Genomic DNA, 12,400 nt, shown 5'->3' with positions numbered 1-12,400 from the left:
TTGGCTGTTCTGAGGGTCCTATTAAGGCATCACAAATTTTCTTAAAGTGTGTGTAGGGCTTCTACCTGAAGTAATAAGACACATTTGCTAGAGCTTTCCAGAACATTTTAATCAGTCTTAAGATAAGATTTAATTTCCTAGGCCAGTGTGGGGTTTTTTTTCAGACACTGACCTGTGTTGGAAATGCTTACTGCCATACAGATGAGAGTTTAAAAATAAATCTCTTGGTTTTCATTTGTGGGAAACCTAGCTGGGAAGAAAGTTTCATTGCGTGCTGCGTGATTGCAAAAAGGCCTTTAGAATATTGACCTTATCTATAGATATTTCACATACCACTTCATTAGCCTTGCATCCCAATGAGTCTTTCTATTTGTGACTTCCAGAGCTGGAATTTCTAGGGATGAGGCAGTAGCTATCAAAAATACAGTTAGAGCTAATTATTGTGAAATAGGTATTTTATTGGCACAGATGACAAGAGTTGAGAAATACACACTATCTTTCATCTGCACATTTCAAATCACTTTCCAGATGAGCTAATTAGGCTTCCTAGGTAATTAGATGTAACTTATAAGTAAATAATGGGAAGTGACTTGCCTAGTATCACATAATAAATCAAAAGGTACCTAAAGTGAAACCTGAGACCTAGTTCCACATTTCCTGTCGTCAGCATGCAGTTGATCTGTACTGGTGTTGCATCTAATTAAGATGCCTTTGCAGAAGACCATGAAAAGTTGAGGACTTGAATTTTCAGATCTCTATTGCAGCCAGTACTTCATTGTGCAGTATTTCACAGGATTGCTGCAGAAGAGGAGCAGAGCTCCTTTGCTGAATCAAGTAATCCTTATTTGAGAAAGCAGGCTATGGAGATAGTGTGGGGAATTGCTGTACGTTCCTGTAACTAGGTGGAAGTTTTGACATTGTTGACTTCAGTCCTGATTTGAGAACAGTTTCTAGATTAAGTAAACAATAGTTTGATGTTCCCCTAGCTCAAAGGATTGATTTACTTGAGGCACTGCATATGCATGAGTGGTTTTGATCTGGGGTGTTTTTGTTTGGTGGTGATGTTTTCTTTTTTTTATAACTGCAGATCTCATAGATCCTGAAATTTTAGTGTTAGTTTTTCCTGATAAATTCTTTATCTTTGTGAAAGAATGGACTGGCATTTTGTCTGTAGATTACCTCCTTTTGGTTGCTTTGAATCATCGTATGAACTCAAATCTGCTATTCCTGGAGTATCAATGTTACTGATAATGCTGTCTCTACTGAAGAATGGCATACTCTTTTGGAACTGTATATGTGTAATTTATGGACTATGTGCTCAAGTGCTTTATATGTAATGAATTAGTGTGCCTGTGGCTCTTACCTCTGAACTTCCAGTGTGAAAAGCATGCTGCTGACCATGCAAAACCCACTGTGGCACTGGAGTGTGTAGTCACACTCAAAAGCTGTAGGCGTTTGAGTATCTTTGCTATCTTTGAAGCAAACCTTTTAGAAACTTAACCCAAAAGTTTTTTCCCTGATTCCTTAGTGATTTGCTTTGGTTCATCTGCTTGCAAAACCCTCTGGTGGCACCTTTATACAGTGGCTAAGATGCTGTGTTAAACCCCCTGGTGAGAGGAGCAATATGTGGACTTCAGAAAGAGACTTCTAGCTTGTAAAATTTTATCCAGTTTCTTTGACGTTTTGGGGAGACTATTCAGGAAACTGAGTACACTTCTGTCCAGAGACCTGCCTTACAGAAAGGCAGAATTCATGTTTTTATGTTACATAGGTCACAAAAACAATTTAAGGTAGTGTTTTTCATATAACAAAACTAAGAAGAGATAATGATGTTAGTGAGGATAATATTTTGCATAGTCTAAGTTAATTATGGTAGGAATAATGATACAAATTCTCTCTCTAAATAACAGTGTACTTTTTTTTAAAAAATATTTTCGTGATATTAAATAAGAGCATGCAAAAGACACTTTCAAATCTTACTACATCACTGATAACTTGTTTAATTAATGGGAGTTATGTGTTTGCATGCATAAGCATAAACGTTACTTGGCAAGAATTACTTCTTACCACATTGTTCTTAAGGTACATGTAGAGAGGCAAATCCATTTCTCATGGGAAAAGTAACGTTGATGAAAGTATGCAGCAAATCAGAGAATTAATTTAAATAATGTGTTGTTAACTAAACTGAGTGGTGAGGCAACATGAGCCATGATGAACAATGATTAATTTATCTTGAAGACAAATTTGTCATAATTGAACTACAGACACTGCTAGAAAAATGGCACTCAATAGCTAGGTTTTTGCCAGTAGATTACCAAGCAGCTCTTCTGTGTCCTGTGCATTCTCTATATGATGACATGGACTCTACAGTTCTGTGTCATATGTAAAAAAGACTAAATAGCAGTTGTTACAGAGAGATCATTATTGATTCACATTTTGTAATGCAACCAGATTCTAATACCTTTCTGTAAAATGGTACCATGTTCTGAAAAGTTCTACCATCTTCACTTGTGCTACTTGTAGAAAAAAAAATACTGCTTAATGTTCAAGGATAGCAGATTGTAAATACGTGGCATTCTTCTAACACTGATGGAACAAAATAGCTGCAAGAATCTCTAGCTGAGTTCCAGTATAGGATGGGATCCTTTTAGGCAATAAAATACATTGATAACTTAACTCATTATGAAAGTTCCATTTTGCTCTCTGGTGTTCGTGAGAGATTAAAGATCAGATTTGAGGACAACCAAGCAGACTTAGCATTTTGTTGCTGGTGGGAGCTGTCCTTTATCTTTTTCCTCCCTTGCTTGTTCTGATGTTCATCCGATCCCTCAGTAAATTGGTTGAGGTTATCATCTTGCAGAAGGCTCGTTCTGGATAAATTAGCTTCTGCCAGTGAATGGGCTTACTGAAGGATTACATGAATCATAGCTCATACAAGGAAGCATCAGGAATGTGTGGCTGGAGAGGGGAATGCTAAGAGGAGTAGAGAGTATGGGATCTCTTTCCTGCAGCAGTTGATCTCTCACATCAGCTCAGCTGGGTTCCTCTTACTGCACCGTATCCTCTGACTGCTTTACATTGGTCTAGCTTTCAGAATGTCAGTCTGTAAAATAATCAGTATCTTCGGAGAGGTGGGGCTACCTGAGAAACTAGGGAATATTTCAGGCCTACCAACAATTAATTACTGTGTATACTGGGAATATGGACTTTTCTACTGGTATGGTGAATGACTGACTTTTTGAAAGTTGTGATGGTACATGGGAAAAACCTTTTACTTTTGAAGTAGTTATATACTTTATTTACATATATCTTTATTACACTTATATTTCTCTTTTATTAGTATTCTACCACTCTATGAAGTTTTTTCAGTTGTTTTAGTCAGAGATACTGTGGATGTTGTGTTGCAGAACACAAAGTATGTGTAGGGGCGCTAGCCCTGCAGAGTCATTCATGCCCCAGTTCTTCCTGGACTGGGGTCAATAGCAGAGTTCTGCTACATGTGCTGTTACTGTACCAAAGAAGTATATGATGCCTGTCTCCTTAGGCAATCCAGAATTCTTTAATCATCTACAGGCACAGACGTTTTATGTTTTCAGAAAAAATATGCCTGTTTAGACTCATTTACAATATTCTGTTGGTATGTTGCATTTATCCTGAAGCGCTTGAGCTGGAACTAAAAAGTGCAGAAAGCCTCAGAGGCTTGCTGTTCTTTAGTGCATCTGAATAACAGGTATTCTGAGTGCTGTTCATTGCCTTTGCATAGTGTGCCAGAAGAGGACTGGAGCTCATACTGACAAGGCTTAGTCTTTCTTTGTTTTTCTTTTTTCTTTTCCTTGTTATTCAAAGGCAGGATACAAATGTATTGAGAAGAGTCTGCCTTTTACTGACCTTCTAATTGTCTGTGGACAGACAAGAAGTTGCATATTTCCATTTTAAAGTTGCAAAAAGGCCTTTGTTGGCTGTCTTAAACAGGATTTTAACACATTCCTCCACCTTTACAGTTCAAGTGTTATGCCCACATTATACTGGATTGTAGCCTTGCTGCTGAAACCCTCTCTTTTCATGATCACAATACTGGTTTTCTTGTATGTCCGAATAAAGAGGATGTCCATAGTTCAGTTATGTGATTCTCAGTAAGCATTTACACAAATGACAAAGCATGGTAAATAATCTTTTGGGATGAGTATTTAAACTTAACAGGTTTATTTATGTGATTATCAACATAAGCATATGAAATAAGCCTTTGTGTCTGACTTCCAGCAAAACTTTTTTTAGAGAGCTCACAGAAGTAACAGATTTGTTCAAGTGCCACAGAGCACGATCACCAATGAGCAATGTAGTGTTAATTGTGCATGTTAGCAGTGCAATGTTACCCCTTCCTGTAGTGGCTGTCTTGTTGATACCCAGTTAGGCATGATTCTTCCTTGCTTTTTATTGGAAAAACTGTGGATTGCAGTTTTCTAAAGCTTTTCTTTAAGACTGTTCATGCTTCCTGCCTATACATGTCCCACAAACACCCTGTGAAGTCTGTCTTGGTTTTGTGAATCTTTGGTTAGAGATATTCAGATATTGTCTCAGAACAGCTTTTGTGGGGATTTCACAGGTAACCGCTGTATAAAGTAGAGGTAACTTTGTAGCAACAGTCTAAGATTAGGAATCACAAGGTCAGAAATCTATTCCTGCTTTTGTCCTAGACTTAGTTCTTAATATAGACAAGTTGCAGCATATTCCTGTTGTGAAATAGGGGGTCTACCTGTCTGCTTAAAAACTTTAAGTTTGTGTAGTGGTTTCACGTTCACTAAGTTTTGGTTGCTAAATTTAGTGTAGCGGTCTTAGGGTTTATTTTCTTTTTGTGGGAGAAAGATTAGGAGGAAAAGAAAAGCAGGCTTAAGCTTAAAAATAAACAAAGGATGGAAAAAAGAAAGTTGGGGAAAAACTAAAACAAAACTGAATGAAACTCTAAAGCACTCTTCTCTCCCTCTGCACACTGTTAACCTTTTTACAAAACAGAGAGAGATAACCTGTGATTTTCAGTCAATTTTTTTCATCATTTAAACAATCTTTCATCACGTTGGGACAGGAGTCTCTCTGGAGTACCATGGAGACACTTGCCACAAGATTACAACAGTCTAGTGGCTCTTAATGTAACAAATCTGCAACTGCCCAGAATTTTTGCAGATTGTGCTGTTCTGCTTATTAGCAGCTTTGCTCCTGGCTACTTTTGGGCCTCTCAGTGTATCAGGGTACCGTTTAAGAATGCTTCTTCTAGTACAAAACAAGGATTCTCTTATTTCTAAAACTGTCTCTATCTTAAAAGAAATAAAGGCCTCCTTTTATCCTAAGAGCCGAGAGCTTCAAATCACATTTTGTCTTAAGATCATCTTTGTCTCAAAGGCTGAGACCTCCTTTTACCCCAGGAGCGAGGGGCTTTAAGATTCTCATTTAAATCTCAATCATATTAGTCTCTAATTTTGATTAGAACCAGCCTTCTCCTAAACAACATTAAGATGTTACAAGGAACAGTCCATTTCTCCATAGTTTACCCCAGAGAAATCCAGTTAAAAATGCCCACTTTCTTGGTCCCATTGTCCAGTAATATTATCAGTTCTTTCACTCTTGATCCACTGACTTCATGCGGTGTCTTTTCTACATCCACTCTGTCTCTTTCTTCTTTTTCTCTGGAAAGGGTTAGCCCTTGGAAGCTTCACTTGCCGGGAAAGGGTTGAATCTGCCCAGGCCTGCAGTGGCCATGTGCTCTCCGCCATGGGCTGCAGGGCTGCAGAGACACAGAGCTGTGCTGATGGGGGAGGCTGGTGGATGCTCTCCTTTGCACCCCTCGCTCTCACCCAGGGTGGCCTGGCTCGGAGCTGCCAGCAGCCACTAAGCCGGGCCATGGCTTGGCCCCCTCCTCCGCCAGCAGCCGGGGAAAGGGGGCTCAGCCGGGGGAAAGGGGGCTCAGCCGGGGGAAAGGGGGCTCAGCTGGGGGAAAGGGGCTCAGCCGGGGAAAGGGGGCTCAGCCGGGGAAAGGGGGCTCAGCCGGGAAAAGGGGGCTCAGCCGGGGAAAGGGGGCTCAGCCCGGGGAAAGCCCCCCTCTGCTGTCCACGATGTTACCTGGTGACTGACCCGAAAGCAAGAGAGCAGGGAATTAGGTTTTTTTTATATGGGTACTTCCCAAAGTCGCATTTGACATTCTCAGTGGACAAAACAGATGCCAATATCCTAAACTAGCCTCCTGATACATCCCTGTCCTTTCTAAAGCAATTCCAAAGTCCTGACTGGGAAAAAACATTTGACGTTTCTCCATAACGAAGAAGCTGTGCCAGCCCATGACAATTTGCTACCTTCTCTAAAGAAAGAAGGTTGTAAAAGATCTGCGAAATGCCATTTCAACTCTGCGTTTCATTTGAACTCTGGATTCTCACAGTGAAGAAAAATGAGTGTTTTATTGTCTCAGACCTCCTTGGATCCAAAGTACTGCAGCTGGAAAAAGTCTTTTCCATATCCAAAGTTCCCAGTTTTCTTTCTAATTTCTCACATGTTTTGACAGTGTTCTGATGTTGCTGCATCAATGTCTGTCAGTTACGTTAATAAACTGTTTGCTTCCTGGTACTTTTGAATTTTTCTCCAATATAAAATTTTTTCCTGTGTGTCTGATACGCCTTAATTTCTTCAGAGTTTAGCTTTGGTTGCTTTGTGTGTGCAGCATTAGAAGTCATGGAGGCAACTGAAACCAAAACCCATTCAACTAATGGCATCTGGCTTTTTGTTGTTCCTAATTAAAATATGAAAATGGGAGAGATAGATGTTAGCGTCACTTTTGTTCTTGTATTTCTCTTTGTTGATGACCTTTGAACTTTACAGATTGGAATGTTACTTTATATAACTGGCTTTTGGTGTAAAAATTTTGAAGTCACCAGGTATTTTTTTCTTTTTGTTGTATTCCTTGGTTTGGCTTTTAGAAACTTTCCAACCCAACCTCTGTTTTAATTTGCTTCAGTGCTGCTTTGCTTCTCTCTCTGTATAAGGAAAGTAAGGAAGCGAGGACAAGAAGTCCTCAATTGTTCACAATGTGGAAGTGTTGGTTATGCCTTTGATGTCTCTTAAAACGTGCAATGCACACAGCTCATCTTCTGTAACTCGTTACCACCCTTTTGGAAAGAGTTGCTCCTCCTAGGTTAGGGAGAGGTGAGGGAAGAGGAGGAGGAGGACCGTTCTTCAGTCTTTTCATGTGTTTTGTTTTAGCCTTTTATATTTATAATGGCTTGGCTTTAAGGTGAGCACCTTCCTGTGGGTGCCACTACCTATTTTTATCAGACGCCCTTCCTTGCATTGAAGACTTAAAAGGTCTTGGAGATTAACAGATAAAGCAATTAACAAGGCTTCAAGCAGCCTCTTAATGGAACAAATATGTTTGGGCACCTCTGCACAGTGTTAGTAAATTGCTGGAAGTTTGCTCTTTATGCTTTATTTTTTTCTTCTTTCTTTGCACTATCTTGGTAAGTTATCTGTTTCTGGAGTAACGGACAGATTAGCAAATTATGTAATTATAAAAAATACCAGTTGTTCCTTTTTTGTAGCTTGGGGTGCCTGGTAGGAGTTGAAAGTAACAAACACCCATCCAGGATTGTTTTTCTGGTTCAAATGACAACTGTTTGAAACATCTGCTGACTAGTAGTGTGTGGGTAACACGCTGTATTAGAAGCCACATTTGTGTGGCTGAGTTGTGTCTGAGCCAATGTGTTTTAATTACTGTTTTTTTACAATAGGCCATACTGCTAGTATTTGCTCAAAAACTCTGCTTTTGGCTGATGTTTGTCAACCTGAAAGCATGTAATTTGGCTAAAAGAGGTGCACTACATAAATGTTGAAGAAAATAGTATAGGTATGGGAAGAGCAATGAACTGTGCTGTAAGCAGACTGTCTTATTATGGATTCGTTTTTGAGCTAAGCTTGTTGCTGTTGATCTTACAAGGCATTCCTAGATCTTGGCTGTGCCTGCGTTTAGAAATGGGGGTCAGCATGAGTTAAAAACAGATTTTGAACGTGCTTCAAACAGCCTAGTTTATCCTTAGTTATTTCCTACCTCCTTTGTTGGTATATTAGTATAAATCACTCTGACTTGCTTGAAGGAAATAGAGCAATGTCGAGTAACAGCTGCTAAGGAGTGAAAAATCTGGTAAAATTTCACAAAGCGTTTAGCTGTGAAGAGATGAAGATAAATATTCGCAGTTGTGAGGAACTTTTTACACATCAGTGAGGTAAAATGAAATAATACAGAATAATGAAATAATATGGAAGTAATACTTTTGTCTCCCTCTTTCAGTGATTTTGGAGAATTCATCATAACTTAACAAAAGACAATATCCATTTTCCATCTAAGTCCAGATCTTACAGTCAAAATTAGTTGAATTTGGAGGAAGAAAAGGATTCATGGAGAGGGTGGCTTTCAGTTGTCCTTATGTTGCCAAGGCCTGTTTTGGTTTCTTTGTTTGTTTCCTCACCGTGTAGTACTGCAGCTTTCTTAGGCCTCTTGCCAGAAAGTGACTGTGATGCTCAGAAATCGTCTTCCCACTTCACTGACATGACACTTCTCCTCCCTTCAACGTCCTCTTGAGCATCAGAAGACAAGAACACCCTGCAGCAGTTGAAACTAGGCCAGGTCTCTAGAACAGTCTATGCTGAGGCAAGGGTCTGAAAACAGATCCTGAAGTTGTCTTCCTTGTAGTTCGGTCATTATTCAAATTTCATTGAGGTTTATAGCCTTTTAGTGTTTGTGTCCTCAACTATGAAATGATAATGTTGATAACACTCAATTCTTAAGTGAGTGGTAGTAGAAAGGTAGTCATTTTAAAGGTAGGAGGGTTTGTAAGAATCCTTTATTTCTTAGGAATACCAAAAATTTAACACAACAAACCACCCCCCCCCCCCCCCCCCCTTGTTATTATTCTTGGATTTTTCTTTTTTTTCTTTTTTCTTTTTTTTTTTCTGAATGGGAAAACATTCTTGGGACATCTCCATGAATTTACGTGTTTCTCTTCATCTTGAGACATTTGACAGCGATGCCAAATAACACTGGAGCTATTGTTAGAAGGTAATCTGATTCTGTTATTGTTCCACTTAAATGAAGCTATGTGAGTTGATGCCAGCTCTCCTATTGAGGGAACTCAATCAGCTGGAAGAGTTTTTGGTTTCCTGCATGATTAGCTGCCAAACAAATGAGAAGAACTCATTTAATCCAAGTATGACAGCTCACTCAACAAGCATCTGAAGGAAAGAAACCTAAATGAATTGTCTTTTGCAGGGGAGATAGCTGGACTTTATCACAAATGAGAAACACAGTTTTTGAGCTTGTAGATTTTATATACTTAGAGAAAAGCCTATTTCTTTCACAAGATGATTAAATTAATGTAGAGTGGGGCACTACAACATTTCACTTAGAGTATTAATAGAGAAGAAGAGCAGTTAGTTCAGATTGACTGCATTTCCTGGAATTCAAAAGAAGTTTAATTCTGTTTCAAAAACTCTTCACTGTCCCTTTTACCAGGTCTTTTACTCAGGTGTATGCCAGGTAGATACCAAATGACAAAATCAGGAGAATTAGCTATTTCAAATTACTTGAGTGACAAAATATCTTGACATTGCACTGCTTTTCAAAATCTGGGTCTCTTAGAACTGTTAGCTGGACTTCTGTCATTCTGTTACTTTAATTGAGTTTAATTTATGGGCCAGAGGCTTAAAGCAAAATGAAAAGGGAAAACATTGTTAAGTAAAACTTGGAGATGGGGGGGATCACTACTTAACATTTAGTTTGTAGAAATTCAAATACAGAGAGCAGTTTGTAACTTTTCAAAATTCATTGCCACTGGGTAACATTAAATACTCCTCTTTAAGTCATACAAGCACAATTTTTTGACATGTTTTTGTTTACTTCTATGGCATGTGTGACATATTTACCATTTAAGGGAAACTAAAGAACCTGGCAGTATTTATGTGGAATTGACAGTGTTTAAAACCTTGGTACTTTGTACAGTATTTTCTTTTCAGCGTCATTAGGTATAATATGCAATTTTGTATCCTAAAGTACAGAGCAGAGCTTCTTGTAAACAAATAAAAGGCTCTGTGATGCGTTGGCCTGAAAAATATTATGGAATTAAAGGCAGTGTTGTTTGGTTTAGACTCCTAAAAACCAAGTACTTGGCTGATGTTGAATACAGCTATAAGTAAATTTCACTACTTTTCATGAATGCTAACTAGATAAGGTGTAGAAAATGCAACAAAACATATGAATTTTATAATCTAAGTTTATTGTTAATTTTGCAGCAGCATTCACTTGACTGTAAGAAATTTCCTGACCAAGGAAGGACCAAATGAAGTTAATTGACTGTTCTCAGTCAGTCACTAATCTTCAGGGACTTGTTTTCAGAAATGACACCTAATTTCACAGGATGCAATGAATTTGTATTCACTGTATTTATTGTAGGTATTTTATCTGATAGATCACAGAATAAGCGGAGTTGAAATGGACCCACAAGGATCGGTTCCAGCTCCTGGCCCTGCACAGGACACCCCAAGAGTCACACCCTGTCCCTGAGAGCATTGACAAAACGCTGCTTGAACTCTGTCAGACTTAGTGCTGTGACCGCTGCTCTGGAGAGCCTGTTCCAGTGTTCAACCACCCTCTGGGTGAAGAACCTTCTCCTGACATCCAGCCTAAACCTCCCCCAACTCAGCTTCAATGCCAACCCTTGGGTCCTGTTGCTGATCCTGTCGCTGGTCACCACAAAGAATAGATTGGTGTTTTTGTATGTTGTGTAGAGAGAGGAGGATGAATGCAATCTTGGCAAAGTTTCAGTGAGCAGTTGTCTCCAAATATCTATGCTCCAATATCAGCAGCTAATTAAACAAACTCTTTGTGTACCTGGCCCTTATAATAACTGGAAATTGCATGTTGTGATTGGCTGTATTTCTCTGTAGATGCAGCGTGGCTTACATAGGGAAAGTGGTTCCTACTTGTGACTGTTGAAATTTATCATATGAAAATAGTAAAAATTTATCATGTATTTCTGAAAATGTTACAGAATCTGTGCAGATTTCACTGGGTGCTGTTTCATGCTGCTGGCACTCACCAGGCCTGTGTCAAATCAGAGTGAGCTGGGTAAGGCTTTCAGACTCCTTGGTCCATCATATGCTCATTGGACAACCAGTTCATTAAAACTGGGATATGTGTTGCATTAAAATTGAGACAAATCCCAGAAATACAAGCCAATGATGTCAGCTGAATGAGTTCACTCAATATTTAGTTGTTATTTTTAAATCAGAAAGTGTAGAAATTCCAGTATTTCTTGCCAGGTCCTATTTAAAGGGCAGCTTCTATTTCTGTATGAATGGAAGTTCTGGTAGATCAGCTGTCTTTATTAGTAGACAGTGGGAGCTTTGAACCATATTCCTTTGATAAACTGGTTGGAAGGAAGGAATTTCACTCAAGGGAAACTTGGTTTTATGGCGTCTGTATAATCCTAACTGTAGTCATCCGTAAAACACATAATTACGTCATTGTGTTCCCAAGTGTGCTAGGTGTTTTGAAGTCTGTACTATGAAAAATAACTCAGACGTGAAAGGAAGAGGAAACATGCAGCAAGTGTGATCATAGTAGTTAAGTAGGTAAAGACATGAGGTGAAGTGACTTTTATGGTTTTCTTGGGTTTGGGTTTTTGTTTTGTTTTTTGGGTGTTCTTTTTTTGGTATATGAGAATGGCCAGATTTGGGAGAAACTTCAGACTTCCTAGAGAAACAGAATTTTTTAATGAGGCTAAGAGTGATAGAGACAAAGAAGGGAGTTTGAGGGAAGAGGTGAATGTGAATGGCTGATTCTGTAAAGAGGTCTGGCAGAGGAAATGTGCTTGGCTGGTTTGTCATTGCTTTGCCTCCCTTTTCCTCTTCCTTTACTAGTCAGCAGTTACTTTCTTTCTGCTGCTGCCTGTTCACAGCGCCTGAAAAGAGGCTGGTAAATAGGCAGAGAGCTGCCTACTTTCTCTCAGGTGGTTGTCTTTAGCACTGAGCTTTTCTGGGCTCCCAATAAGGTTGCTGTTTTTGTCCAAGCAAGAACCATGGCATGTCAGGCTTCAGAGCTATCATGGAAGATTCTTAGCAAAAGGGGAGTGCAGGGGAGGGTGTGAATCTCTTCAAGATTTCTGGCTCCAGAAGCTCCGTGTTTTATGGAATTAGTGCTTCCAGATTTTTTCCTCTTTCCTATACGGGCAGCATTTGCATGTTACTTGAGTTGTTTGGAAGTATTTAATTTTTCAGACAAAACAGGAACTGTTCTACCTCTAGATAATCTTTGTTGTCATCAGAGACAAGCTTCATTGCTGGTCTAAGCAGGTGCAACTGTATTGACTTG

The 12,400-nt window shown here is 39.2% G+C and overlaps 1 protein-coding gene across 20 annotated transcripts in view; it reads left to right on the top strand.

Moving 5' to 3' along the window:
• The window catches only part of RAD51B (RAD51 paralog B), a 399,430-nt gene that overhangs the window by 71,884 nt on the left and 315,146 nt on the right, over positions 1-12,400 (top strand). The window lies entirely within an intron of this gene.

This window comes from Hirundo rustica, chromosome 6 (assembly GCF_015227805.2).
Source record: "Hirundo rustica isolate bHirRus1 chromosome 6, bHirRus1.pri.v3, whole genome shotgun sequence".
Classification (NCBI taxonomy): domain Eukaryota; kingdom Metazoa; phylum Chordata; class Aves; order Passeriformes; family Hirundinidae; genus Hirundo; species Hirundo rustica.
This window is presented reverse-complemented; position numbering and strand designations above follow the sequence as displayed.